This window comes from Mustela nigripes, chromosome 5 (assembly GCF_022355385.1).
Source record: "Mustela nigripes isolate SB6536 chromosome 5, MUSNIG.SB6536, whole genome shotgun sequence".
Taxonomy (NCBI): domain Eukaryota; kingdom Metazoa; phylum Chordata; class Mammalia; order Carnivora; family Mustelidae; genus Mustela; species Mustela nigripes.
The window spans coordinates 109,260,538-109,284,850 of NC_081561.1; the positions used below are offsets into that span (position 1 = coordinate 109,260,538).

A 24,313-nucleotide genomic window follows, 5' to 3' on the forward strand; every position below is an offset into this window, starting at 1 on the left:
CACCGGACTCAATCCCAGGACCCTGAGACCATGACCTGAGCTGAAGGCAGCGGCCTATCCCACTGAGCCACCCAGGCGCCCCGTGACTATTTTCATAGTAAGAGCTACTATACTCTAAATTCTGTTTGTGAAGCTGTAGCTAAGAAAGCGATCTAAAACACACTTATTTTAGATGAAGCCGTGTGTTAGTATCTGTACTGGCATGCATATGATTGAAACATGGAGAGTTGAGTCAGCACCCTTGTTTCTGGTCAGTTGCCAGAAATAAAGACATCAAAGGAAATAGATAAACTGGGCACCAAATCAAAGCTACATGGGTTTTTCACTTAGTAGTTATTCTAGGTCTCTTTGCAACTTCTCTAAAGGAAGTCAGTCCCCTCTGCAAAGACCTCCCCCCCCCCCCCCCGCCAATAGACTAGTTGTTCACTCTTGTTACCTTTACATTTGTACATGTGTAGAATTGTTTTTTGTAGGACAGATTCCCACATGTGGAAATGCTCAAAGGGAGTGAACATTTTTTTAAAATTTTTTCTCTCTCTCCTTTTTATTTTTAGAGTCTGTTTATTATTTGAGAGAGAAAGAGAGTGCAAGAGAACACCAGCAGGGGGGTAGAGCAGAGGGAGAGGAAGAAGGAGAAGCAGGCACCCCACTGAGCAGGGAGCTAGACTTGGGGGCTCAATCCCAGGACCCTGCAATCAGGACCTGAGCTAAAGGCAGTTTCCTAACTGACTGAGCCACACAGGCTTCCCGGGAGTAAATATTTACAGGTTTAACAGATATTGCCAAGTTGTTCTCTACAAAGGTGGTATGCATGTACAAATGAAAGCGAGACTAGTCACTTGAACTGAACTATAGTGGGGCTGTTGGTGGGGAGGGGAGATAGACAAGCCTGAGGTTTTGCCAGCGATTTTCTAGTCTAGAAGTTGATTCTTGGAATGGTTAGAAGATGTTGCAGTCAGTGTTAAATGAGATAAAAATATTCTTAGAAAAGAACATTTTCATAAATTTTAAAATGGAAATATAATTTTATTAAAGAATCTTTCAAAATAATGCATAATCCTACTCTTAAAAGATTTTCATTTTAGCAAATTACCATCTACATGTATTTATTTTACATGTCATAATCAGTGTATATGTGTTTTCATATTTTAGTTTTTTCACAGAAGTGTCTCATAAGTCGTTTTCTGTTTCTTTTTTTTTTTTTTTTTTTAAAGATTTTATTTATTTATTTGACAGAGAGAAATCACAAGTACACTGAGAGGCAGGCAGAGAGAGAGAGAGAGAGAGAGAGAGAAGGAAGCAGGCTCCCTGCTGAGCAGAGAGCCCGACGCGGGACTCTATCCCAGGACCCCGAGATCATGACCTGAGTCGAAGGCAGCGGCTTAACCCACTGAGCCACCCAGGCGCCCCCGTTTTCTGTTTCTATATATCTTTCATTATGGTCCTGTAAAAGCCGCACAGTACTGAATTATGTTACTGTATCAGTAATTTGTCCTCAGTGTTGAAAGTTTAATATACAACCAAATTCTTTAACTGTGTGTTTTTAACTAGTAAGAATGATTGGTTTGTTCAGGCTTTAAGAGTAATATAGCTCATTGCAAAAAAAATTAGAGGGGACACCTGGGTGGCTCAGTTGGTTAAGTGTCTGCCTTCGGCTCAGATCGTGATCTTGGGTCCTGGTATTGAGTCCCGCATCGGGCTCTGCAGGAATCCTGCTTCTCCCTCTCCCTCTGTGGCCCCCTTCGTGCTCTCTTGTGCATGTATTCTATCTCAAATAAATAAGTAAAATCTTTTAAAAAATTTTGGAACACACAAAAAAATAGGAAGACACACACAGAACTCTTCCTATAACCTGTTAATCAACTCTGTGAACATTATGATAGATTTCCTTCCTGCCTTTTCTTAATATTTTATTTATGTACAGTTTATAACTATAGTGTTTATATAAAACATATTCATTTCCCATGTTTCTAAATCCTTTTAAGGGGATTTGAATTAATAAATTCAATTATTAATTAGTTAATTAAAATAAATAAATACACATAAATTTTTTCCTTTATATATATTTTCTAAGATTTTATTTATTTATTTGTCTGAGAGAGAAAGAGAGAGAGAGAGAACTCAAGCAGCGGGAGTAGCAGAGGGAGAGGGAAAAGCGGACTCCCTGCTTAGCAGGGAGCCTGCTGCAGGACTTGATACCAGGATCCTGGGATCATGACCTGTGCTGAAGGCAGACATTTAACAACTGAGCCACCCAGGCATCCCTTTATTTATTTATTTTTTTTTTAAGAAAAGTGAAAGGTGTTTATTTTCTTGACTATAAAAGTAGTTTGAAACTGTTGTAGGAAATTGGGAGATAATCCCAAATATCCATAATCCTAATACCCAGTGGCAAACACCTTTAACATTTTCACTTATTACCTTCATGTTAAAAAAAAATATTTGAGGGTGCCTGGGTCGCTCAGTTAGTTAAGCGACTGCCTACGGCTCAGGTCACAATCCTGGAGTCCTAGGATCAAGTCCCGCATCGGGCTCCCAGCTCCATGGGGAGACTGCTTCTCCCTTTGACCTCCCCTCTCATGCTCTCCCTCCCTCTCTCAAATAAATAAATAATTTTTTTTTAAAAAATGAGATATTATAGCATCAGTGGTTCTTAATTTGGGGTGATCACGAGCCATTTTAAAAATCTTTGAGAATCCAAATTGAGAACTCTTCTTGTATACATAAAGATACGTAACTCTTTTTTTCTACTAACCGTTATAAAATAAGTATTTCCTTATTGTTGTGAACTCATAAATCTCTAAATTTGCTGATTGTTATGGGTTGAATTGTGTCCCCCCAAAAATTTGTATGTGGAAGTCCTAACTCTCCTTACCCTATAGTGTGACCTTATTTGGAAATAAAGTCTCTAGAGAGGTAATCAAGTTAAAGTGAGGTCATTAGGCTGGGTCCTAATTCATACCACAGGCATCTTTATAAAAAGAGGAAATTTGGAGACAGACATACACACAGGGAACATGCTGTGCATAGATGGAGATAAAGGCTATCTACAAGCCACGGAGAGAAATCTGCAGGGGCTCTTCCCATACTGCTCTCAGCGGGAACTGATACTCTGGCACCTTGAGTTCAGACTTCTAGCCTCAGCACTGTGAGACAGTACATTTCTGTTGTTGAAGTCCCCCAGTTTGCGGAAGTTGGTTAGGGCAGCCCTAGGAAACCAGTATACTGATTTTATCATCTTACAGTGTATAGACATTTAGACAAATACTTTGTGCCAGGCACTGTGCCAGATGTTGGGAGTATTAAGCCAGTGAAGTCAAGTTCCCTGTTTTTAAGGTGCTAGATTGGCACATAATGTACAGAACGCTGGGATCATACTGTGATGGGCAATGTGTAGAGCATCCTAGGAGTCCAGAGCTGGGCCAGGGTGAGGGCAGACTTCTTCTCGAGAAGTACCACGTGAGCTGAGTTTTGAAGAACCAATAGGAGCCTATTTAACTGTTCTGTTGTTATTGAACATTAGGATGTACTCAATTTCCTGTGTGTTTGGATTCTTTCTTTAGGGTAGATTCCTAATAATGTGTTACTAATAAAAGGATGTGAACTTTGAGACATCATTTTTAGGGCAATGTAATACCCTACCAGATAGATGGAAGTTTCCTGGTTTATTGAATCCTACTCTTTTACTGGTAGAAGTTTCCCCAGTGTTCTATTTCCAGTGTTTTGCTGTTATAAATAACCATGTAGTGTACATCTTTTTTTTTTTTTTTTGCGTGATGCTTTTTTGATAATTAGAATTATTTCCTTGATGATAGAGTTCTAGAAATAGAATTACATTATCAAAAAGGTCAGATTGTTTTTCAGAAATGCTGATGTACATTCCCATTATGAATCAAGTATGAAATCTATTACATCAATTTGATTTATTATAGTCATATAATTTGGGGTCTGGGAAAATAGAGTTCAGCGTTTCCCTGGTTGAAGACTGAACCCTTACTAGTGAAAGGGTCCATGGATAAAAGGACGAGACTGATACAAAGCGAAGGTCAAGCAAAGCTTGATTTCGCACCAAGCATCGAGAATCAAACTGACCAACCAGGGCTGTCTCTTGCAAAGAGGAGACCCCTCCCAGTTTCACAGACTAATTTTTATAGAGTAAAGGCCATGTAGTTGAGCCTGGCTAAACATAAGTGGCCAATTGAATTACAATTCACCCCATGACAGTCATTTAATTCAGCCTATGACCTTGGCTGGAATGGGCGCCTTTGCCTGGTGCTCAAAAGGCGGGGCTCACACTCCTTGGCGGGTAATACGTGCGCTTTCCCTTGATTGGACATTTCCACCTGGCCTGGCTCATCCTTGGCGGGTAGGGAGGTAATATGTGCACTTTCACTGATTGGACGTTTCCACCTGGCCGGACACGTCCTTGTATGTGGGCTCCGTTATCAGGGGCTGGTCAGTCATATTTCACCAGTTCTGTTTCTAAACGCTTTTCTCTTGGGGGGAAGGGGCAGGTTCAATCTAAGTTTATTGCATAAACAACAAAATGGCTCGCTCTGGCTAAGTAGGCCCTTACAACTAGGAAATGAAGTGTCGTTTGTATCACTTGGGTTGAAAGAACCCCTGTTTCTTGGGTTCCTTTCTTCGTCTGAAATAACCTGCTTGAAGGAGGCCATTGTCCCATCACAGACTTGCCTACACAACTTGCACGCTGGTTTCTAACCAGCAGATGTATGTGTTGGCTTCTGTTTATATTCTCTTAACTCCCCATCTATCTCAAATGTAACTATCGCAGATCAGCCTTCAGAGTTAGCTGTTTCATTTTTCTCCTGAGCTTCTTTTACCCTGACTCCTGTACTCTCCAGTCTGCTAGACTCCCAGTCCCACTTATGTTGGCAGCATAGCTACTGTAATAACAAAAAGAACCACAGTCGTGACATGCTGGGGATATGGGCATCTGAAGGAGTTGAGTCCAGAGTGATGGCATTCTGTCTCATCGAGAGAAGAGTTTGTTAGTAAATACTGCCTTGTTTCCTTCATTTTAAAGTAAGTGTGAGGGATGCCTGACTTTCTTAGTTGATAGAGTGTGCAATTCTTGATCTCTTGGTTCTAAGTTTATGCTGGGCGTAGAGATTACTTAAAAAATAAAATCCTAAAAAAATAAATGAAAGTGAGTGTGAGTACTGTAAGGGCCTATTTAGCCAGAGCAGCTCCATCTGGTTAAACAGTGATTTTGTTGTTTATGCAGTAAAACTTAAACTGACACCTCCCCACCCCCCTCCGGGAACTTACTTAAAAGCAAGTCAGGGAAACCAGTCCCAGGTGACAAAGCCCAAATACAAGGGTGGGTCAGGCCAGGTGGAGACATCCAGTCAGTGGAGCAAGCATACTGTCTCCCTAGCCACCAAGGAGTGTGGGTCCCACCTTTTGGGCGCCAATTCTGACCAAAGTGATAGACTAGTTCAAATATCTACTAGGGTAAATTGTAATTCAATTGGTCACTCGTGTGTGACCTAGCATGACTGTGCAGCTTTCTCTGTGTGTTGCAATCTCATTGGCCACCTGTGTGTGGCCAGGCCCAAACCAACCACATGGCTTTTGCTCTATAAAAGTTAGTCTGTAAGGCAGGGAAGGGGCGCCTCTTTGTAAGAGATGGCCCTGGCCGGTTGGTTTGTTTCTCAATGCTTGGCGTGAAATAAAGGTTTGCTTGACCTTCGCTTTGTATCAGTCTCGCTCCTTTGATCACGGACCCATTAATGGGGACCTCACAAGTACCAGAGGTGCCTGTCTGGCTCTGTCAGTGGAACATGCAACTCTTGATCTTAGGGTTGTGAGTTCAAGCCCCATGCTGGGTGGATAGATTACTTAAAAATAAAATCTTGGGACACCTGCATGGCTCAGTTCATTAAGTGTCTGCCTGAGGCTCAGGTCATGATCCCAGGTCCTGGAATCAAGTTCCACATCGGGCTCCTTGGGCAGGAACCTGGTTCTCCCTCTCTGCCTGCTGGTCCCGCTGCTTGTACTCTCTCTCTCTCAGTCTCTGGCAAATGAATAAATAAAATCTTAAAAAAAAAAAATTAAAACATCCACAATAGGCCCTTTTAAAAAATGAATAAATAAAATTAAGTCTTAAAAAAAAAATAAAAGTGCCTGTGAATACCAGATAACAAGCATCAATGAACGAGGACTATACCCTAGATCAGTTTTGTATTTTATACTTGGTGACCTGCCTCGAAAGATTAATTAATTGATGTGAAGTCATAATCAATGTAATTTTTAAATGCCCCACTCACTAATTACTTTTTTAAAACTTCATTCCTGAAATGAGAAGAAAAGCAGTTCCCTTTTATGCATATTTTAAACATTATAGAAGTTCACAATGTGAAAAGCCTAAGTCTTCTGTATTTCTGCCCCACAAAGATAAGCAACCATGGTCTGTGATTTAGGATATGTTTCTCCACATTTTCCCCCAAGCATTTAAAAAATGTAATGATACTTAACCTCACTAACAATAAATGAAATACAGAGTGACCAAGAATCAGATTCCCGACCCCCCCTGCCCCATCAAGTTCTCAGAGATAAAACAGGGAGGAAATGGGAATCATCTACTTGGAGGGTAATTTGTCAATAATTGCCAGAATGGTTTTTTTTAATTGCCTAAATTTTTATATATACAGATCTTGCGCATTTCTTCTGCTGACTTTAGAAAAATAAGAAAGTCGGTAAATTTTATAACAATATTCTTTGGTATTTTGGTGGTGATAGTGGTGCTGGTGTCTTTACTCTATGAGGAGGCTGTTTGAAGTCCCTCCCAGTCAACTTGGTACCCAGAGCAGTGCCATGAGGCAATGCGGGTCAAAGCAATTCTCATGATTCTTTCTCAACATAGGCAGAAAGGTCAGCTTCCCAGGGGACAAGGACTTTGGCCATTCCCTTCCTAAGTTGGAAAACCATCAGGGGCCCACAGAGGTCCTGGCAGACACGTTCAGAAGACATTTCCTAGGAACTCCCCTGCTTTTTTTTCTCTGCTTCTACGGTCGAAACCAGCAGTGAGATTCTGCCCTATGAAATATTCTTAAAATTCAATTGACTGTAAAATATTTTCTAAATGTAAGTGCTGTAAGTGACCCAAATTATATTATCAGCTTTTTTGAGAAATGGAGAGAGAAAGGAGAAGGAATGTAAGGCATTGGGTTCCAGGGAGCCAACCTTGGCGTTTTCAAATCATAAGTGGGTGATGGATCTGCGTTGTGTGGTTTCAGAAATGACTAATGCTGGGGACTGTTTTGATCATTATCTGAGTGGCGCATCCCAATATAAATCAGTCTTTCTACATTACACAGACTGTGTTCCCCCTTTTAAATCTATTTTTAAATTTCATAGTCCTTTTGTTTCCAGCTCTAAAAATCCCGAGAATCTCACATCAGAAGCTATAGAAGCCATGGAAGCCCAGTTGGGCTCTGGGCTAGAATGCAGAGGATCTCTGCCCAAACCTTTTCGTGCAAGTCCCCGGACAGGGAGGGCCCTGCAGGAAACTTCCTTGCCTGCTGACTGCTGAGGGACCAGAGATTTTCACTGTTAGAAAACTCTTCTGTGCTTATGCAGATGCTATCTCCCTCCAACCATCAATCCTTTGTTCTGCTGTCTGGAGCCCCCAGAATAAATCTCCTCTTTGTACCGAGCGTGTGTGGAGGATGGCCGTTCCCCACCCCCTCCCTGTCCAAATCATTTCTTTCTCATCCTAGAATTTTTGCCCTCTTGTTTACCCAGTCTTCTCTGTAGAAAATAGTACGCAGACCGTCTATTCTCCTTCATCCCTTCCATAGTCGTAATAGTGCCTTTCTGATAATGAATCCTAAAAATAAGTTTGTTCGTTTGTTTTTGGCATCCACATCACACCATCATCTCATATTGACTTGTAAATAAACTAAAACCCCAGAGCAGTTGCTTTTGAACTTAGATGAAAGATGTAACATCTATTTCTCTGAAATCTTTTTCTTTTCTTTTTTCTTTTGGCTCATTCTTTCCGACCCAGACTGCTTTTGGAATTCTGATTCTGTCATCTTATCTAAAGCATTCATCTCTCCCAGCGTGGTGTCCTCGGATCATTTGAAAAGCCTGCCTGCAGATTGCTGATGTATTTACCTAGGCTCAAGGCTTGAAGAGGGTGACAAATCCCTCCTAATGAGTTTGCCAAATGCCTGCTGGCAGCCAGCATTTTCAAGGCTCTGTGGAGAAGGGACAAGGACAAAACCCAGGGTCTTGCTGCCCAAAGGGGCCCTGGCCACCGGAGTTGGAGCAATTTTGGTTTGACCATTGACATGTAAATGGTCACGGGGCCCCAGGCGGATCCCCGGCAGACCCTCCCACCAGCCCTCCAACCACACAAAGCCCTGGCCTGGAAGGGCTGCAGGCTTCGCCTCCTCGAGGCCCCTGGGCTTCCTGGCAACAGAGGTAAGTCCCCTATCAGCTGTGTTGTAAAACTGGTCCATTTGGGGCAGTAATTGTGGGCTGGAAAATTCCCCCAGCCACATACATGCAATGAGTTCTCTTTGAACCTCACTCTGTCCTGGATGCAGACATAGGCCCTATAGGAGATTTTGAAATGAAAAAGAATACTAAAAAGAAACAATCACATTTGCCTATATGCATGTACATATATAAGAACTTTTTGAATTTTACCTGAAATTTCTATAGGATAATTTTATTTTTCTTCCTGTGTTTTCTGGAGTCCATCTCTCTCCCTCTTTCTCCGTTCTCTGTCTTTAAACTTCTTTACTTTTCCTCCTCCCTCCCTTTCCTTGTAGGGGTGGTAAATTGTGTAATTCATAAAGGAGATATTGCTATGTGCTTTACGAGTTAGACAAACAAAAAGTTACACATGATTAGAAGAAGCACCTGAATAAACCCCTGGTAAAAAATGGGGATATGCTGATATTCCCCACCTCGGAAACTTTAGTGGAAGAGTTTTTGTAGTGCTTGTGTCCTAAATGTAACAATGTGAATTATAAAATTTATGGTGTTCTTATCATGTGATGGAAGGTATATGTCATACTCTGGATTGATTTTGTTAGAAGTCCTTTAAGAACTAGCAAGAAATTGTTTAAAATGTAAGTTTAGATTTTACATTCAGAATTGAGTGCTAGATTGAGTTAGAAGAGAATTTTTTAAAAAAATCTTGAAATAGGGGGTGCCTGGGGGGCTCAGTCTGTTAAGCCTCTGACTCTCGATTTCAGCTCAAGTCATGATCTTGGGATTGGGAGTTCAAGCCCTGGGGTGGTGGGCTCTGTGTTCAGGGGGAGGAGGCAATCTGCTGCTTAAGATTTTCTCTCTTCTTCTCCCTTTGTTCCTCCCCCCTCATGTAAATAAAAATTTTAAAAACTTGAAATAAAGGGTGTAATTTGGTAAAATATCTCCCATAGGACTCACTTTCCTGACTGCTTGCAGAGATGGTGCTTTTTTTTTTTTTTTTTTAAGATTTTATTTATTTATTTGACAGAGAGAAATCACAAGTAGAGAGGCAGGCAGAGAGAGAGAGAAGCAGGCTCCCTGCCGAGCAGAGAGCCCGATGCGGGACTCGATCCCAGGACCCTGAGATCATGACCTGAGCCGAAGGCAGCAGCTTAATCCACTGAGCCACCCAGGCGCCCAGAGATGGTACTTTTAAGAAAATATTTTGTTAATGCAAATATTTCCAGATTCACCCCTCTACCCCTCTACCCCTCTACCCCTTCTCTCTGTCTCTTTGTCTCTGTCTTTGTCTCTCTGTGTGTGACTCATAGATACTTTTCTTCATAGTATGATTTCATTCAATACACGATGCATTCTGAAGCCTTGATTGGTGGTTGTTAGTTCAGATATTTTTTGCTCTTTTAAAGTAATTATAGTAATAGAATTATGCTTTTATATTAAAATACCCATAATGAAATTGAAAAAAAAAAAACCTCATTCAGTCTTAGATCCATAAATTCTGTCATTAAATATGAAGTCTATTTTAAGTATCTCACGCTCCAGTGAGCACAGTGGAAAGAACATAAAACTAAGTGCTGTGAGGTATGGGAATCTGTGTCTTGCTACCTGAGTGGCCTTGGGCGCGTGACTAACTTCTCTGGACCCCCATGATACACTAAATCAGTGGTTCTCAACTAGGGGTGGCAATGTCCCTCAAGGGGTACTTGGAAATGTTGAGGGGGAACATTTTCAATTATCACAGTGTATGGGGCACTAATGGTTGAGAACCCCAGAAATTAGAAATGTTGAAATGCCACTCAGCCCAGTGATGAATGGACCTGCTCTGAATGCCAGTGGCACCCCACCTGGGAAACACTTGACTGGATATCTCTAAGATCCTTTCAGCTTTATTTCTCCCAAGTTCATAAGCAGAGCACTGAAGACATCTGAAGTGATACTGAACTCTTACATTTAGTGTCTGTATCTCACATTTAGCATTAGACGCCATGTTGTTGGAAGTGAAGTCAGACCCAGCAATGCTGGGGCAGGACCTTCATGGCTCGGCCGCAGGGATTCTGAGCTCTGTTGCTGGGTCAGTTCCCTACTCTAAGCACAGAGAAACACTGATACTGTTCAAAAGCAGGTGCGGAACCAGGTCTGGGTTTTTTGGTTGGCTTTGAATTTTCCTTCATGTCCTTCCTTCCTCAGAGGGATGGAGGGGGTTTATTGTGGCCACAGGCCTGGCTTCTAGGCCTTGGACCTGTCCACTTAGAGGTAGGCAGCTGTCTCTCTGCAGGGGGTCATTGTGGAGGCAGGTGGTGCCGTGAAAAATCTGCCGGCCAGTTGTCAGAGGCCAGACCAGAGGCCTTGATGAGGCAGAAGGGGATTTGAACTAGAAGAAAGACTCCTGGGGAGTCAGAATTGTTAGATTGTTGAAAGTGATTAAATTACTGATTATTTGACAGTGAAGAGCTATTAATTCAAAGTGTCACATGAAAACTTCTCTTAGGATTGTCTTTTTTTTGTAAAAAATAATGGAGAGGGCACCTGGGTGGCTCAGTTGGTTAAGCGGCTGCCTTTGACTTGGGTCATGATCCTGGAGTCCCAGGATCGAGTTCCGTATCCTATCCCGCATCAGGCTCCTTGCTTGGCAGGGAGTCTCCTTCTCCCTCTGACCTCTCCCCTCTCATGTTCTCTCTCTCTCTTTCTCAAATAAATAAATAAAATCTGAAAAAAAAAAAGTAATAGAGAGATGAGTTATAAATCTTCATCAGAAATTTGCTATGAGGGGCGCCTGGGTGGCTCAGTGGGTTGGAGCCGCTAACTTCGGCTTGGGTCATGATCTCAGGGTCCTGGGTTCGAGCCCCGCATCGGGCTCTCTGCTCAGTGGGGAGCCTGCTTCTTCTCTCTCTCTGCCTGCCTCTCTGCCTACTTGTGATCTCTGTCTGTCAAATAAATAAATAAAAATCTTAAAAAAAAAAAAAAAGAAATTTGCTATGATGTTGAATATATATCCAACTCTCATTAACTAAGTTGTGAGGTTACCTGGAAAATATATATATATATTTAAAGATTTTGTTTATTTGACAGAGAGAAACACAGCCAGAGAGGGAACACAAGCAGAGGGAATGGGAGAAGAAGAAGCAGGCTTCTGGCTGAATAGGGAGCCTGATGCAGGGTTTGAACCCAGGGCCCTGGGATCATGACCTGAGCCGAAGGCAGATGCTTAACGACTGAGCCACCCAGGAGCCCCTGGAACATATTTTTTTATTAACATGTTGCTTGTAGTTACATAGATAATTTATTTAACTAAAAAGTTCAAATATGTATATATTTGAATATATATAATATGCTATATATACAATATAATAGTATCCTGTATGATATAGTAATTATATATATAGTATCCAGTATATATATCCTGCCAGTCTTAAAAATCTTACAAAAATGAGGTTCTAGTATGTGATATTTTATAACCTGCTATCTCATGAGCATGTCACACTATCTCATGAGCATGTTTCAGTAACATAGATATTATGTAATTTTACATGACTTCTAGTGATCCATTGAGAGAATGGTCAAAGAGCACAGACAGTAGAGTCAGACTCAGACTTCATACCTCAGCTCTGCTTCTTATTAGCTGGGCAGGTCACTTCTTTGTGCCTTGGTTTACTCTTCCATAAAATGGGGAGAATAATAATACCCACTACATTGGAATGTTTTGAGAATTAAATGGGACACTAATTTTTATTTTTATTTTTTAAAAGATAATTTATTTATTTATTTGACGGGCAGAGATCACAAGTAGGCAGAGAGGCAGACAGAGAGAGAGGAGGAAGCAGGCTCCTCACTGAGCAGAGAGCCTGATGCGGGGCTCGATCCCAGGACCCTGGGATCACAACCTGAGCTGAAGGCAGAGGCTTTAACCCACTGAGCCACCCAGATGCCCCTAAATGGGACACTAGATGTTGAGTGCATCAAATAAAGTAAGCACTCAATATCTGTGAGATACCGTCAGCATTGTTATAGGAATATACCGTCTCTGCTAACCAATGCCCTGATAGCAGACATTCTTGCATCTTTGACATCCAGTGGCATCTTTGACATTATTACTTTCATATCACTTCTTTTTTTTTTTTTTTTATTTGACAGAGAGAAATCACAAGTAGATGGAGAGGCAGGCAGAGAGAGAGAGGGAAGCAGGCTCCCTGCTGAGCAGAAAGCCCGATGCGGGACTCGATCCCAGGACCCTGAGATCATGACCTGAGCCAAAGGCAGCGGCTTAACCCACTGAGCCACCCAGGCGCCCCTCATATCACTTCTTAAAAGTTGAATTTCTAGGCCAAAGAGCTAACAATTTGAGTCTTTGGATACATATTGCTGAATTGCCTTCCAGGAAAATTGTCTCAGTATTCACTCCTACCATCTTTTCTTAGCTGAATTAAAAAAGTTCTAATATTCTTCATGCTTTGAGACCCCACCCCTTCCAATAATTGGGAATTTACATTAATTAAATATTGCTCTGGGGCAAGCATAATTAAGGAAATGACTTAGCCACAAGACAAAGTAAATAAAACATTCCATAGTCAAATAGAAAAATAAGGTATATCACCTGCCACTTGATATTTTCTGCACTATAACTTCTTCATTGATCAAGAATTGTTTATGTGTGAGAGGATGTGAGTGTGTAAGCCATGAGCATGGTCGTTATGCTGTCTTCCCCCAACCCTATCTATCTATCTATCTATCTATCTATTTAAGATTTATTTATTTATGTTGGCGGAGAGCACGAGTGAGCACAAGCCGAAGGAGTGGCAGGCAGAGTGAGAGGGAGAAGCAGGCTCCCCACTGAGCCCGAAGCCCAGGGACTCATCCCAGGACACTGGGATCATGACCTGAGCAGAATAATCCACTGAACCACCAGGTGCTCCTTCCCCCAACCCAATTTAATTTCTAGATATACTGGAAGAAGAAACAAACCCTTCTTTCAGGAACATAATAGAAAATGTACATGAAATTAATGATGTAATTTATAAAACACTTCAATCCCTTCATTCTGTGATATGTAAACATTACTTACTTCATTGTGCAGTTTTTGCTTTTACCATGAAAACATTGTTGGAAGTTGGTTTACGCAAAGATGGGATGCATAGTGTCCCCTGTGTACTTGACTCTGTGGTGAGTACTCTGGTCCAGGTTCCTTGTGCTTCCCATTGCTGGGTGATGACTCAGTCCCCCCACCCATCCTCTGTACTTGCATGATGAAGCCCTCCCCCACCTCACCCTGTACAGCATGTTATGGTCCAGTCTGGCCTTCCTGTGTGTTACTCTACAGTGTTGCTAGATGAAACCTGCTTCTGTTTTGTTCTCAGTAATTCACCCACTTGCTTTTGATTATAAACACAAATGCAAATATGAACAATTTAAACCACATGACCTAACATAACTCTGAGGGAGACATCCAGATGATTCCAAATATGTTCAGTTTAGATTCTCATTAAGAATGCAAAATGTAGGGACGCCTGGGTGGCTCAGTTGGTTAAGCAGCTGCCTTCAGCTCAGGTCATGATCCCAGTGTTCTGGGATCGAGTCCCACATCAGGCTCCTTGCTTGGCAGGGAGCCTGCTTCTCCCTCTGCCTCTGCCTGCCACTCTGCCTGCCTGTGCTCGCTCCAGCTCCTCTCTCTCTCTGACAAATAAATAAATAAAATCTTTTTTAAAAAAAAAAAGAATGCAAAATGTAAATATTCTCACTCAGAATTCTCAGATTTCTGAAAATACATCTTAGGACCCCAGAACTATGCATAGGAAATGCTGACTCCGTTGCAGATACTGGCCAAAGTACTTTTGATAATTATTGGCATTCTAAAAAGAAACATGGGTTATGATTTTATTATTTTTTGGATTGAATACTTGATTCATTTTTGTTCAAGAATGGTGGCCTTCAAACTTTGGTTTGTGACCCACTATAAGAAATGCATTTTAAAAATAACCTAGTATGTAAACATATAAATACACCCCCAAGTGAAAAATTTGTTTCCCAAGATATATAGAAACTTTGATAGTTTCTATTCTATTTCATTCTTTAGCATGTTGCTTGTCTCACGACCCACAAATGGGCCATGACCTAGACTTTGGATATTGTGTTCCAGAGGTGGCTTGCTGTTGAGTATGAGCTGACTGTAAGCTTGGTGGGTTCTTACAGCCCTTTCATGGTAGAAGCCTGTTGCCTTCCTCTTGGTGCTGGGTCTAGGGCAGGCTTTCCATGCCTGGGGCCTGACCTCGGGCATGGTCTTAGTGCCATGGGGTCCTGGCAGGAGGTGAAGGCCGAGCACCCCATGTCAGCTGTCTGGGCACTTAAACAGCTTTGCATTTGAGAACTTCCATCCTTCCCTGGACTGGCTGCAGCAGCTGACAGCTCTGCTTGAGAGGGAAGGTTTAAACAAAGACAATAATTCAATTTGAGTGTCCCTGAATCATGTCTTTGTCTCTGCTCTTGACAGAACAGAAGGAAGTTGTTCATTATTAAGGATGCCAGCTGCCCCCGGATTGATCTCTCTGTAGCCAGGCCTGGCTCACATTCAAGTAGGTAGATAGGTGGTTCCCCAGTCGGTGTATTCGGAAGGGGGCCAGAAAAGATTTTTCTTAAAATGCCTCCTGATCCCTGGGTGCCTAAAATTTTATGATTAAGTGTTCATTCTTTTAAATTTTTATAAGCTTTTTGGTCTCTCAGAATTCCAGATCAATATGAAAATGTCCTTAGGAAAGAGAGTACCTTGAGATTGTATCAGATAACATTTAATGGGGATTTGAAAAGCTCTGAGAGCCAGGGGTGGAGGTGCAGGAGGTGATATGGAGAGCTCAGAGGCCTGTCCACAGGAACAGGGGAGGCTCAGGCCTGTGGAGGTATTTGTGTCTGATTGTTGTTTGAAAGGTATTTGAGGTTGTGAAGCTCCTTAAATGTTTTTATGAGAATGTTGTGGAGCACTAGTGGCTTGGGGTGGACTTGAGTCGGCCTTAGGGTTGAGGGCACAGATGCCCACCAAATGTGGCCAGAACTCTTACAGCCACTTGCTATTAGGGATTTGGTGACCAGTATTGTCCAGTGGTTTGTGTTTTGCTAGCACATTTATTCTCTGTAGATGATATGACTGAAGTATGCTACCCACGGCTCATGGCTTATTCTGCCCAGTGCCTTCTCAGTACCTTGCACATACTTAGGCATTTCCCCTGAGTCTTAGCTATCTGATTGCTCAGATCAGCACAGTTCAATTGCACATCAGTTTGTTTTTCCACTTGTTGGTTATCACAGAATTCAGAGCTGAAAAAGACCCGAGTGATCATCAAGGTCAGTGTTTTTTCAAGCTGTTGTTATCTTCCCATGACTGGGTCATTAAATCGGCTTCGTGCATGTTACTGACAGACACTGTTGGTGGTGGAATGGGTGAGAACCCCATACATGTTTACTTTCCCTGGCAAGCGCTGTGTGTCCCAGATATGCAGCACCTTCTGATGAGTAAGCACATGGACAACAACGCATTTCATGTGGCACGGACGTAGTCATTTTTTATTTGACAAATATCAGCTGCCAATTAAGCATCTATGGTTTATAGGTGCCGTAGTGAGGGGCAGGGATACGGAGGTGAGTAAGCCGTGGGGCCTGCTCTGGAGATGCTCAGGGGATAGTGGGGGAGACAGGCACAGAGGTTATTGGGATGATGTGAGGAAGACACGCAGTTACCTCCTCCTCAGCCTGCTGAGGCTCCATTGCGGAGACACCGTGAGAGGACAGAAAACCATCCTCTGCAGTCAGAAAGCAAGACCTGGGAGGACTTCCGGGTGAGAGGTGATAGCTCAGCGTGTCCTGTGCCATGGGTGGAAAATTTAATCTGTGCCCTAAACCCTGGAACCGAGGAATATTCCACTATTTGGAAAAATGGTTTATACAGATGTGATTAAGTAAAAGATTCTAAGATGAGATCATCCTGGATTATCTGGGCGAGCCCTAAATCCAATGGTGAGTATGCTTTTAAGTATGAGGCAGGGGGAGATCTGACCCAGACAGAAGAGGAGGCCATGTGACCAGGGTGGCAGAGATTGGGCTGATGCGGCCACAGGTCAAAGAATGCCAAGTGTGCCTAACGGATAAGGCATTGGCCTCCCAAAGAATGCCAAATGCGGCAGCCTCCAGAAGCTGGCAGAGACGAGGAGTGATTCTCCTTAAGAGCTTCTAGACGGAGTGCAGGCCAGCCCACCTTGATTTTGGAGTCGTGGCTTCCAGAACTGTGAGAAAATAAACTTCTGTTGGGTTAAGCCTCCAGGTTTATGGTAATTTGTTATGGCAGCCCTGGGAGCCTTTTTTTTTTTTTTTTGGTTGTCTAGTTTGGGGACTCCCACATGGGCACATATTTTTCTGAAAATAATTTTAATATAGAAGGGTAGTAGGGCAGGATTTTAACATGTAGTATAAGGATCCTTATAGGATTCACAGATGTGCTATGGGGAAGTCCATAAACTCACTGAAATATGCAAAACGCATGTACTATAATAATAGTATATGCTATAATAATAGTATATGTAATACTATATGTAAACACATTTTTCTTTTCCTGGAAAGAAATAGCATAGCCTGGATTTCCATAGACAGGACCTACTGAAGGAGGGTTTGTTTCTGGAGAGAGTACAGAGGAGGAGGCAAAGCCCTGTTTGGAAAGAGGCAAGTAAGCTGTCTTGCTGGAGCACAGATTTTTGTGAGAGGGAGTAACAGGGGACAGGGGTGGATAGTTTGTAACTGACTCCTTGCCTTTGTGGTGGTTTGAGTAACAGCTTCTTTTTAAAAGGTGATAATTCATTGTACTGCCTCTTAGGTAATGGCTGTTAACACTGGGTGACAAGGCCAAAAATACAGGTGAGGTGGCTACACTCCTGTGTGGATATGTGGAGAGCATAAAGGTTCCCTGACTACTGCCCCCTGAAGAGAGCCCTACACACCCCCTGGAGGGTCGCTTTAGTCACTCACCAGGTCTTCTTGAACTTGCAGTTCTCATGGAATTTTCCTAAAAAGATATATTTTAATGGCATCTTAAAAATACTTATTTATCTATTTATTTTTTTGTAAGCTGTACACACAACATGGGGCTCGAACTCATGACCCTGAGGTCAAGTGTCACATGCTCTACCTACTGAGGCAGCCAGGTGTGCCCCATTTCCTTTTCCTTTTTTAAGATCAGTTTATTTATTTTTTGAGAGAGGAGGAGAGAGAGGGCGAGAGGGAGAGTACATGTGCATGTGCCCGCACACACATACATGCTCATGCTTGAGGGAGAGGGACAAAGAGGGAGAGAGAATCCCAAGCAGGCTCCACACTCAGTATGGAATGGGACTCTAGCCCTGATCCCACAATCCTGAGATCATGACCTGAGCCAAAACCAAGAGTCCGATATTTAACCGACTGACCTACCCAGGTGCCCCTGTTTTTGTGACATTTTATTTCCTTGATATTATCAATTAATGTATAATCATTCCTGTGATGTATAATGAGCATCTTTAAACCTGATGAAAAAAATCATGTTTCTCCACAGAAAACTAGCCTATTCCTTCAGAGATTTGGGAATTCAGATTCTAGAATAGATTCTCCCCACATTATGCTCTTTCTTGGAGAAGAACTGGGCCTTTTGATACCTTATAATTGTCTTTAATGGGATAGAATTTAGTAGTGAGTACCTTTTGGGATCAAATTAAATTTTATTTCTTTGGGTTGAGAAATCGCAGTAAAGGTCTTGTATCTTCTCATCTGTCTTTGTGACCTGCATGTTATCTTCTTCTATCTTTGTTCTCCTCCGTGTCCCCAATTTCACATATACTCATGTTTTATGGTTTATAATTATTAGTTTTTATTACAAAGATAATTCAAGCTTATTATAAAAATTTCAAATGGTAGGTTTGAATATATTGCTCCTTAATACAGAGCTGGGTGTAAAACCCACCTCTCACCTTGCTATGGTCTGAATGTTTGTCCCTCCCCAAATTCATATGTTGAAACCTAATCCCTGGTGTGATGGTGTTTGGAGGTCTGGGTTCGGGAAGTTATTGTCTCCTGAGGGTGGAGCCCTCACGAAGGGGACAAATGCCCCAGTGAAATATCCCAGAGATCTCCCTTCCTCCTTCCGCCATGTAAGGACATAGTGGAAAGGCGCTGACTATGAAACAGAAAGCAAGCTCTCATCTGGCACTGAATCAGCTGGCACCTTGATCCTGGACTTGCCTGCCTCCAGAACTGTGAGAAATAAATTCCTGCTGTTGATAAGCCACACGATCCGTGGTATTTTCTTAGGGCAGCTTGAATGGACTGAGACATACTTCTGATCCTGCATTAGTTTCCTGTGGCTGTTATAACAGATGAACACAAACTGGGTAGCGTGAAACAACAGAAATTTATTCTCCCACAGTTCTGGAAGCTGGAAGTCCAACATCAAGCTGTTGGCATGGCAAGCTCCCTCCAGAGGTTCTAGGGGAGATTCTGTTCCTTGACCCTTCCAGCTGCTGTTGGCACAGATATCCCCTGTCTTGAGGCCACACCACTCCAATCTTTGCTTCTGTCTCACATCATTGTTTCCTCTTCTGTGTGTCTATGTCCCCACACTCTCTCTGCCTTTCTCTTATAAGGATACATGTTATTGCATATAGGACCCAAAAAGGCAATATTCACTCATTTGCTGTTTTAAGTTAATATTCACAGGTTCTGGGCAATAGGTTGTAATGTAACTTTGGGGGGACCACCATTTAACCCACTAACCATTTTTTAAAAAAATATTTTATTTATTTATTTGACAGAGATCACAAGTAGGCAGAGAGGCAGGCAGAGAGAGAAGAGAAAGCAGGCTCCCTGCGGAACAGAGAGCCCGATGTGGGGCTCGATCCCAGGACCCTGAGATCATGACCTGAGCCGAAGGCAGAGGCTTTAACCCGCTGAGCACCCAGGCGCCCCCACTAACCATTGTTTAAAAAAAGTCATTCTGGGGCGCCTGGGTGGCTCAGTGGGTTGGGCCTCTGCCTTCGGCTCAGGTCATGATCCCAGGGGCCTGGGATCTAGTCCCGAATTGGGCTCTCTGCTCAGCAGGGAGCCTGCTTCTCCTCATCTCTCTGTCTGTCTGTCTCTCTGCCTATTTGTGATCTCTCTCTCTGTCAAATAAATAAATAAAATCTTTAAAAAAAAAAAGTCATTCTGACATGTTAAAATGATAGAGAAGACTTTTTTCAGCATTGTTGTGATAGGTGTCACAATTGTTGTGATGGTTGTCAAGGCTGTTGCAGCGTGGGGGAGAGATCGGGCTCAAGCCCGAATATAGCAACAACAACTGGGGATTCATAGGATAGGATCAGGGTGGAGGGTGGCTGGAAAGTTACTAAGAGGAGACATCTAGGTAGGGGGACTTCTTACCAAGCTAACGGGATTCTTGCTGAAGGCAGGCCAGGGTGATGAGGTATTACCTAAAGGATGGTGTGGGGTGAGGAATTTGATCAGATAAGGAGGGCAGTCCGGAATTAAGGGTGGGGGGATTCTGTCTCGACTGACTTAGCAGGATCCTTGATAAAACTGGGGGCTAAGTAAGTTGAGTCGGGGAAAGAGTCTTTGTTGCAATCCTTTAAACTGTTTTCCAGACTCAGAAAAGAGAAAACCCAGAAAGGCTGGGTTTTTGAAACCCTGATGATCAGCAACTGAGCTTGTGTTGGTGGAAAATTTCTGCAGTCTTGTGTAGCCGCTGCCTAATTGGAGAAGTGGCTCCATGCAGGATTGCCTGGTCTGCAGTCACTTCCTCCAGCCTCTGCAGACCTGCCCTCGTGGTGTGGACATGCCGCCTTCACCAGGAGGGCCAGCTGACGGGCGGTCTGCTCCCCAGCACCTGAGTTATAAAGCAGCTCCTGTCTCTCTGTTCTGGATATTATTGTTTGCTTTCAAACTACAGGAAAAATAAAACACCCATGAGGGCTGGTGTTAGGAAACTCCTTGCAACATCAGAGAGAGTGTTAGATAAATCATAATGTGGGAAGAGGAAATGGATTGTTGGTTTTGGGCCTAGACTGGGAACATTTGGTGACCGATAAACCCCATGGCCATTCTAAGGACCTGATTAGCATGAACTCTGTGGCTTTAGGAGTGGGGGCAGAGCTGGTCCAATTACAAGACTGGGCCTCTGGGGGAGGAGGGGATGGGGGGAACCTCTTCCACAGCAGGGGAGGAAGGATCTGCCTTCAAATCCCAAGGTGACCTAATCCCTCAGGCGTTTTACTGGACTCATCTCTGAGCAGGTCAATGCTGGCCTGTATCGTTCCTCGGACTCTGACAGGTAGTAAATAAATGAAATCCACTTGACTATTCTGCAGGTAGCTCTCACTGGTGCTTCAGGGAATGAGAGGCCCTGCTTTTGTAAGTGTTTTCTGGTACTCTTGTATAAGCTCATTTTTCTACTCCAGGACAAGACAGTAGTACTTCTTATTTGTCAAACTGAAACTCTTTCATCAAGCTTAGCACAATTCAGTACTCTAATTCTATTACATTTAACTCACATTTATGGAACAGCAGTCCTGTGCTACGTGCTGTCTAGGACACTTTTTCTTTATCTCATTGACCCCTTGAGTTACCAATATTATCTCCATTTTTTAAAGTGAGGAAACTGAGGTCCAACCTGACTTGCCCAGGTCCTCCCATCTGGTGACTGTGGGTCAGGATTGGACTCTGGGGCTGTTGGCTGTGGACCAGTGTGTGCTTGGTTGCAGCTCCAGTAAGGAAGGGAAAGAGCACTGGAGCTAACTGAGGGCCACCTTCAGGTCTTTAGGACATCTTACTAATAAGCCTGCTGAAAAATGAAAAATTTGGAAACTTTGGAATTGTACTTCTCCAGGTCTCAGGAATGAGCATGTTGTCTTTTTTTTTTTTTTTTTTTTTTTGGGAAGTACTTAGGCGTTTCATTTGGAAACACAGTATTTGAATGGATAACAGAACAGAATTCTCTGTATGAAGAGGTGTGGGGCATCTGGGTACATAGAAGGTGAGATTCTGTTGGAGTAATTAAGGCTGTCAGAGGGCAGGATAAATCACCAGCCATGATCCTGTTTATGACAAACCTGCAGGACATTAACTGAAGTTCATGTGTAAACTCAGAAATGTGGGAAGTATGAAGCACGGTGCCCTCCAGGACCAGGAAATCGGCCTTCTTCCCACTTCACCTTTCAAGTATGTGCACTGGGAAGTTTAAAATTTAAATCCTACTGTCTGGGGCACCTGGGCGGCTCAGTTGGTTAAGAGTCTGCCTTTGGCTCCGGTCATGATCCCAAGGTCCTGGGTTCGAGTCCTGAATCGGGCTCCCTGCTGGGTGGGGAGACTGCTTTTCCCTCTCCCTCTGCTGTTCCCCTTGCTTGTTCTCTCTCTCTATGTCAAATAAATAAATAAAATCTTAAAAAAAAAATACTCCTGGGGCGCCTGGGTGGCTCAGTGGGTTCAAGCCTCTGCTTTCAGCTCAGGTCATGACCCCAGGATCCTGGGATCGAGCCCCGCATCGGGCTCTCTGCTTGGCAGGGAGCCTGCTTCTTCCTCTCTCTCTCTCTCTCTGCCTGCCTTTCTGCCTACTTGTGATCTCTGTCAAATGAATAAATAAAATCTTAAAAAAAAAGAAAAAATACTCCTGTCTGTCTTTCAAGTGACAAGGAACAAACTTTTATTAAGTGTCAGAATTTGAGAAAAGAGGTTTATAGTAAGAGGTTTGTTACAACATCTAAGTGGAAACTCTACGAGTTATTGTTTGACAGACAATATGGATAAAAAATTAAAGTTGTTTTACTTCTTACTTTGCAGCAGACAAAACTTCTTCCCCAAACATAATGCCTTCTCTGGATAGTTTTGTAGCCTCCTTTATTCTGTTTTGGTATAAATTCTAACTTGTGAGAGATGCTTCCTTTTACAAGAGAAAATGAAGTTTCTCGTTTTCATTTTGCACATTTTCTTTTTTTTAAATTGAAGAATAATTGATGTGCACTATCCTGTTGGTTTCAGGTATACATCATAGTGATTTGATATATATGTATATATATTTTTTAGATTTTATTTATTTATTTGACAGACAGAGATCACAAGGAGGCAGAGAGGCAGGCAGGGGTGGGGGGGGAAGCAGGCTCCCTGCTGAGCAGAGAGCCTGATGCGGGGCTCAATCCCAGGACCCTGAGATCATGACCTGAGCTGAAGGCAGAAGCTTTAACCCACTGAGCCACCCAGGTGCCCTGATATTTTGGGGGCAATATTACAAAATGATCCCCATGGCAAGTCTGGTTACCATGGGTCACCATATAAAGTTATTACAGTATTACTGATTATATTTGAAGTTTCAAATTAATTTTCCTTACAAGGTAGATTTAATCAGAGGTGATTTTGAATGGTTTCGATTCTCCTGAAAGTTTAAAAAATAAAATTAGAAAAAAGTTACTCTGTGGCTTAGTGCAACCTGATGATTTAGGATATTTAAAATTGAATTAGGGGCCCCTGGCTGGCTCAGTCTGTGAAGCATATGACTCTTGATCTCAGGGTTGTTAGTTTGAGCCCCATGTAGGTTTGAGCCCTGTTACTTAAAAATCTTAAAAAAGAAAGAAAGAAAAAAAGAAAGAAAAACTTGAATTAGAAACTTTAAACTATATTTATTGATTTTTTGTTTATTTGTTTGACATACTATGTTTTTCTCTTTTACTTTGTAACTTTTGTAAACAAAAGGATCTATTACCTTTTCTTGGCACCTGCTGGGTTCTTGCTCAGCACCAAGCACTTGAGCTGCCTCAGCTGCATCAAGCACAGACCTAGTTGCTGTTTTTCTTTTTCCCATTCTCAGATTTCTGGAAACATTACAAGAAATGGTTTATTTCTTGTGATGAAACACGGCTTTTCTATGATGTTCGTTCAGAACCTTTGAAATCCTTTGAAAGTGTCCTTTTGTCAAAATTGTCTTTTTTAATTTTTAACACTCTTGAAAGTCTTGTTTTCCCAAGCATAGTACTAACAAGGAGCAAGGCGCACGTATTCAGATGGAAGGAGGGGCAAAAGCAGAGGGAGAAAGAGCATGGCAGGCGGCCTCCACCCTCAGTGTGGAACCCCTCACAGGGCAGATCTCACACCCTCAGATCCTGATCTGAGCTGAAATCAAGAGTTGGCCACTTAACCCATCAAGCCACCCTGGGACCCCTCCCCTGAGGTCTTCTAAAAATAGCTTTATTGAGCTATAATTTATATACCATAACATTTAACCATTAGAAGCATGCAGTTCACTGATTTTTTAAAAAACAAATTTATACAACTGTATAAATTTGTATAAACTGTATTTATTTATAAATTTATAAATTCGTATAAACTGTATAAACTGCAGCCATCATCCCAACCAGTTTTAGGACATTTTCATCACTCCGGAAAGTTTGCTTGTGCCCATTTGCAGTCAGTTCCCACTCCCACTCCTAGCTCTAAGCAACCATTGGTCATCTTTCTGCCTCTGTAAATACGCCTTTTCTAAACACTTCATATAAATAGAATCATACAGTATATAAGTTTCTTCTGTTCCCTTCAGCATGTTTTTGAGGTTCATCTTTGAAGTATATATCAGTATTAATTCCAGAGCTGTTAAAAAAAAAAAACAAAAAAAACCTTTCTATCATGGCACATTTCAAGAGTAGACTAGTATAAATCACCCACATGCACCTCACTCCGAGATTCAATAACTATAAACTCACGATCAGTCTTGTTTCATCTACTGCCCACTCTGCTTTTCTCTCCCCACTACCTTATTTTAGGATTATTTTGAAGCCAATCCCAGATGCAGTATCACTTAATT

At 42.4% G+C, this 24,313-nt stretch overlaps 1 protein-coding gene across 3 annotated transcripts in view; it reads left to right on the plus strand.

Annotated features, from left to right (window-relative positions):
* The window catches only part of ANKRD6 (ankyrin repeat domain 6), a 189,242-nt gene that overhangs the window by 39,686 nt on the left and 125,243 nt on the right, over window positions 1-24,313 (plus strand). Inside the window, exon 1 of one of the 3 annotated variants that reach the window (XM_059401053.1) lies at window positions 8,062-8,454. The exons of the other annotated variants lie outside the window; for them this stretch is intronic. The gene's annotated coding sequence lies outside the window, so the exon portion shown is untranslated. Of the gene's footprint in view, window positions 1-8,061; window positions 8,455-24,313 lie in introns of those variants that run through there. 3 annotated transcript variants of the gene reach the window in all.